At 45.1% G+C, this 5,676-nt stretch overlaps 1 pseudogene; it reads left to right on the forward strand.

Moving 5' to 3' along the window:
* The first annotated feature begins 285 nt into the window (after positions 1–285).
* Positions 286–5,421, forward strand: LOC124707870 (annotated as a pseudogene).
* Positions 5,422–5,676: the final 255 nt, after the last annotated feature.

Raw genomic sequence — 5,676 nt, forward strand, 5'->3', positions numbered from 1 at the left:
GTTGCTCCATCACTTCACTCCACGCCGTAGCTGTTGCTGTGGGCCTGTGGCCTGCGTGCCTGCCTGGTTTGAGTCCACCAGGATCCAGCACGAGCTGCGAGCAGAGCGAGAGGAGCAGCGAACAGGGCGAGATGATGAGCCGCCGTCCCCGCCCGCCGCCGGCGGCGGAGCCGATGGAGGACGACGACCTGCTCTCGGATATCCTCCTCCGCCTCCCACCGGAACCCTCTTCCCTCCGCCCCGCGCCTCCGCCGTCTCCAGGCGCGGCCTAGCCTAGTCGCCTGCGACCTTCGCTCCTCCCGCCGCTTCCGCACGCACCACCGCCGTAGCCCGCCCCTCCTCGGCTGCTTCGTCGATAGATACCCTAATCACCACATATCTCGCCACATCCACATCGAACCTACCCTCAGGGCCCCAACCCCGTCCCACGAGGCCTCTACCCCATCCCCATATTCAAGAAATTCTATGTTGATAGTATTGGAGCATGGACCAAGCTTAAGAGTAATTTTAGATAACTCGTCTCTTCATACCTGCTAATAGTTGTGCGTATTCTTCGTTGTATTATATCATTGAGTATATACTGTTTAAACTGGAAAGCGTATGTACGTTTATTTGATATTCTCTGTATTTGATGGTACATATGGTTTTGCTTATCTGTTCCCACTGAGGCACCAAGACTGAATTGCTTTTTCATGAATTACAGCCACATGTTTATCTAAATATCTCATTAACACCCGCCTCGTATCTATGAATCTCAATAGTTCCTTGATTTCTTATTCTTGTAGTGTGCTTGTAGACAAGGGCATTGATGTTGGACACAAATGGAGCTGAATGGATGATATGATTTGTCGAGATGGACATGCTAGCGTGATGTGTTGATTGAGCAGGTAACTGTCTGTTGGTGGTACACCTGAGATTTTCTTTATTTTTCTTTTTGATTGTTTGAAATATGTTTTTCCACTGTGGGAGCATCTAGTCCTATGAGCAAAAGTGGATTTCCCATATTTTCTGCTCCAAGTTTCACGTTCCTAAAAAGCTATCTCCCCATCCATCACAGAATGAATAAAAATCAAATCAAAGTAGGCATGATTTTTGATCAGGCTGCTTAATTTATACTTTGATTTTATTATTTGCATTTGCATCGACAACTCAATCCAACAAAGAAATGAAGGCACACACATGGTCTCTTAATTAATTATCCGCTATATTTGACTTAGTGACCGGAGACACGAATAAACCAATGAATTTCACTCATTCCTGAGTCAAGTCACCCGTGTTCATCTAAATTTGAGCATTACAATTATTTACTTCAAAATGGAAATAGGGAAGCAATGTGCATCGATGTGGACAGCTGAAATGTCAACTTCCAAACTAGGCAACTATATAAATAGGCAAAGTCTTTGCATTATTGTTGCTTGTATGACCAAGGCTCGGAGGCATGTATGACCAAGTATATACTACTATTAGGAGTACATTCTTTTTCGAGAATCATATACTCTCGGCATATTGTAATTTGGCAGGAACGAATAGATGGCTCTTGCCTGCTCCATCACGGTAGTGCTGATCCTTCTCTTCCTGCCCCTGCGAGCATCCAATGGACAGCTCATCCCCGGCAAGCCGCTCTCCCCTGGTGCCACCATTATCTCCAATGGCGGTGTCTTCGCGTTGGGCTTCTTCGCCCCATCCAGCTTGGCTCCGGCCAACCTGTACGTCGGCATATGGTACAACAGCATCCCCGAGCTCACCGTAGTTTGGGTCGCTAATCGAGAAACTCCCGTCACCAACAACAGTGCGCCGGTTCTATCCCTTACCAACACCTCCAATTTTGTTCTCGCTGACGGTAATGGCAGCCGTATTGTTTGGAGGACTGACGTGGCCGCTGCCCCGAGCTCCTCTTTGTCAGAGGCGGTCCTTCTGGACACCGGCAACCTCGTCGTCCGGTCGTCGAATGGCACCATCCTCTGGCAGAGCTTCGACCAGCCAACCGACACGATGCTACCCGGCATGAAGATGGTGATCAAGCAGGGCACACGCTCCACCATAGAGCGCCTGGTGTCCTGGAAGGGCCCCGCTGACCCCTCGCCAGGGACCTTCTCCTATGGCGGGGACCCGGCCTCGTCCCTCCAGATAATCCTTTGGAATGGCACGCTACCTCTGTACCGAAGCGCTCCGTGGACGGGGTACCGTGTGAAGGGTGAGTACCAGTACCAGACAACCAGCACCAGCTCCATCGTCATCTACCTGGCCATAGTCAACGATGACGACGAGAGGTACACCATCTTCACCCTCTCGGATGGCGCCTGGCTCACCAGGCTCATTCTGACCTACTCCGGTGGGCTCCAGATCCAGAGTTGGAACGCCAGCTCGTCAGCATGGGCCGTCCTTGGGCAGTGGCCGCTCTATCAGTGTGACTACTACGGCTACTGCGGCCCCAACGGGTACTGTGACGAGACGGCCACCCCATGGCCAACGTGCATGTGTCTCAACGGTTTCGAGCCGGCGAGCACGGAGTGGGACACGGGCAGCTTCTCGGAAGGGTGCCGGCGGAAGGAAGCGCTGAGTGGGTGCGGTCTCGGGGATGGCTTCTTGACCTTGCCAGGGATGAAGCCGCCGGACAGGTTTGCGCTCGTGGCGAACAGGACGTCTGAGGAGTGTGCGGCGGAGTGCGAACGCAACTGCTCCTGCGTGGCATACGCATACGCCAACCTGACCAGCGGCACATCCAGGGGAGACACAACGAGGTGCTTGGTGTGGGCCGGAGAGTTGATTGACACCGGCAAGTTTGGCGCCAGCCCCGCCAGCGACACGCTCTATCTCCGGCTCGCAGGATTGGATGCTGCAGCTGGTACCAACTAAATTAATTTCTCTGCTGATTCTTTCTATTTCTTGAGACATCTAATGCAATTCGCAGATAACACCTATATGCATAGGCTTTATACTCATGTTGATGTTACACCATATGGATGCATGGGCAGGTAAAAAGACAAAGAGCAACACAATGAGGATTGTGTTGACAGCTTTAGGAAGTAGTGTGGTGATAATCATGTGCATTTCCCTTGCATGGTTTAAATTTAAAGGTACGTTGAATTTACATTGCTTAGGAAAAAGTATACTCCCTCTGTTTGGTTTTATAAGATGTTTAAGGTCTTTTGAAGGTTCACTCGCTATTGTGCGTATCTAGTCTATCTTTAGTGTGTAGATTCACTCCTCTTGATCTCTTGATCTGTATCTAGTCCATTTTAAAAATGTCTAAAACATCTTACATTACTGCACGGAGGGAGTATGTGCCTATATGACGTTTTCAAAATATGGGTGTTTGTCTGGTGTGTCCTCATCCCCTAATACCCCATAATATACAAATCCAGAGCAAGTAACCCCCATTACTTTTGAGCCTATAATTTAACCAGCGTGGTGGACAACATAGTTGTGGCATGCATCACCACAATCATTGAACAAACATGAGAAACTGTTTTATTTTTCTAACATGTGGACTGCATTTTAATTACATGATGAGCCGTCACCAAATTGTGAAAGACTATATTTTCCACAGTGGCGTGCCTCATGGGGCTATTTGCTTTAGTTACTTTGGTTTGCACAGGTATAATGAGCAAAGCAGCAATAGTTCTAGGGGGTCAAATGGAGCTCTTCATAATTTTCTCTATCTATGTTATACTCATTGGAAAGCTAATGATCATACAAATTGTGGCAGCATGTAAGAATAGGAACTTGGAAAAACACAAGAAGCTTAAGGTATCATCGGATGGTTCTAGTGATCTTGAGTTCCCCTTTGTAAGATTTGAGGAGATTTCCCTAGCCACACACAACTTCTCTGAAACATGTGTGATTGGACAGGGAGGTTTTGGAAAAGTTTACAAGGTAAATTGTTCATCATAGTTCCTCTTGTTCATTTCAATGATGGTCGCTTAGTTGATTTGTTCAAACAACAAACTGAAATTCGTCTGTTCCCTTTAAATTGTGTAGGGAACACTACGTGGTCAACAAATTGCTGTCAAAAGGCTAAGTAGGGACTCTCAACAAGGAACAATTGAATTCACAAATGAAGTAATTCTTATAGCTAAGTTGCAACACCGAAATTTGGTTCGACTACTTGGATGTTGTGGCGAGGGAGACGAAAAGCTGCTGATTTATGAGTATTTGCCTAATAAAAGCTTAGATGCCACTCTTTTTGGTATATTCTAGAAAACCAACTAAAATCTCCATGCACAATTGAACACAATTCTCTTACATTTTCCTTTTCTTTAGATGATTCAAGAAAACAATTGTTAGATTGGGCAACACGGTTTAATATAATCAAAGGTGTCGCAAGGGGGCTTCTCTATCTCCACCAAGATTCAAGAATGACCATATAATTCATAGAGACCTCAAAGCTGGAAATATTTTGCTGGATGCAGAGATGAAACCGAAGATAGCAGATTTTGGTATGGCAAGGATCTTTGGCGACAACCAAGAAAATGCAAACACCCAACGTGTTGTCGGAACATAGTAAGCAACTGTACAATTAGTATCTTAAATTAAGTTATGATTATACCAAAAGTTCAATTTTAGTAACTTCTGCAAGTAAATAATCAAGCAGCGGCTATATGGCCCCAGAATATGCAATGGAAGGTATCTTCTCTACCAAGTCCGACATTTATAGCTTCGGTGTGTTACTATTAGAGCTTGTAACGGGTATAAAGAGAAGCTCGAGCAGTCACGCCCTTGGATTTTCGAGTCTGATAGACTATGTGAGTATGTATATGCTTTCTTCGATATTCCAACTTACAGAAGGCTATGCTGATTTTTTAAATGGAAAATATTTCTACAACTCAAATGATGGTTTTTTTTATTGCTTCAGTTGTGGAATATGTGGAAAGAAGGCAAGGCAAAGGATTTGGTGGACGTATCTATCTTGGAAACTTGTTCACTAGAGGAGGTTTTTCTTTCCATCCATGTAGCATTGTTGTGTGTCCAGGAAAACCCAGATGAGAGACCACACATTTCATTGGTTATGTCCGCCCTAGAGAATGGAAATACCATACTTCCAACTCCCAATCGCCCTGCCTACCTTGTGCGTCGGATCCCTGAACTGGAGCAAGTCACTGTGAATTCTGTAACTCTTACTAATATAGATGGAAGATGAAATTATTTATAATTTGTACGATGTATGAAACACTATCTAAAGAAAGTGTCGTGCATTACAAACGGATGGGCTATATACAAATGAAGGAGGGAGGTTCTCTGTTCTGACCCATAGTTTTGATCCATAATGTGTTATTCTTTTAGTCATAGTACATTTGTGGGTGCGACTTGTAATCGTGAATGTGTGCAAGGTTTGGTGTGTGTGCGGATGGCATACGGTTTTTTGTTTACTCTCAGTGAGGAAATTTCCTGACAAAATGTTCAAGCATGTAGTTTGTTTTTTGTTTGTTTGTTTCGAAGTCATTGTCAGTTTTTTTCCCTGTATTGGTCTTGTTTTCAATCTCACGTTGCAGCAATATGGATAAAATACTATATGGATTGCGATTAAGTGACGAAAATTGTTCGGGGCATACAATATACTGTATATTGCTCAACCTAAGAGAGGAAAAAAAATGGAGGTTCGCTTAGAAACCTTAATCATATGGATTGCGATTTATGTGAATAGGATAATATGACTTGCTGCACTAAAGATGTTTT

Source organism: Lolium rigidum, chromosome 4 (assembly GCF_022539505.1).
Source record: "Lolium rigidum isolate FL_2022 chromosome 4, APGP_CSIRO_Lrig_0.1, whole genome shotgun sequence".
NCBI classification, from domain to species: Eukaryota; Viridiplantae; Streptophyta; class Magnoliopsida; order Poales; family Poaceae; genus Lolium; species Lolium rigidum.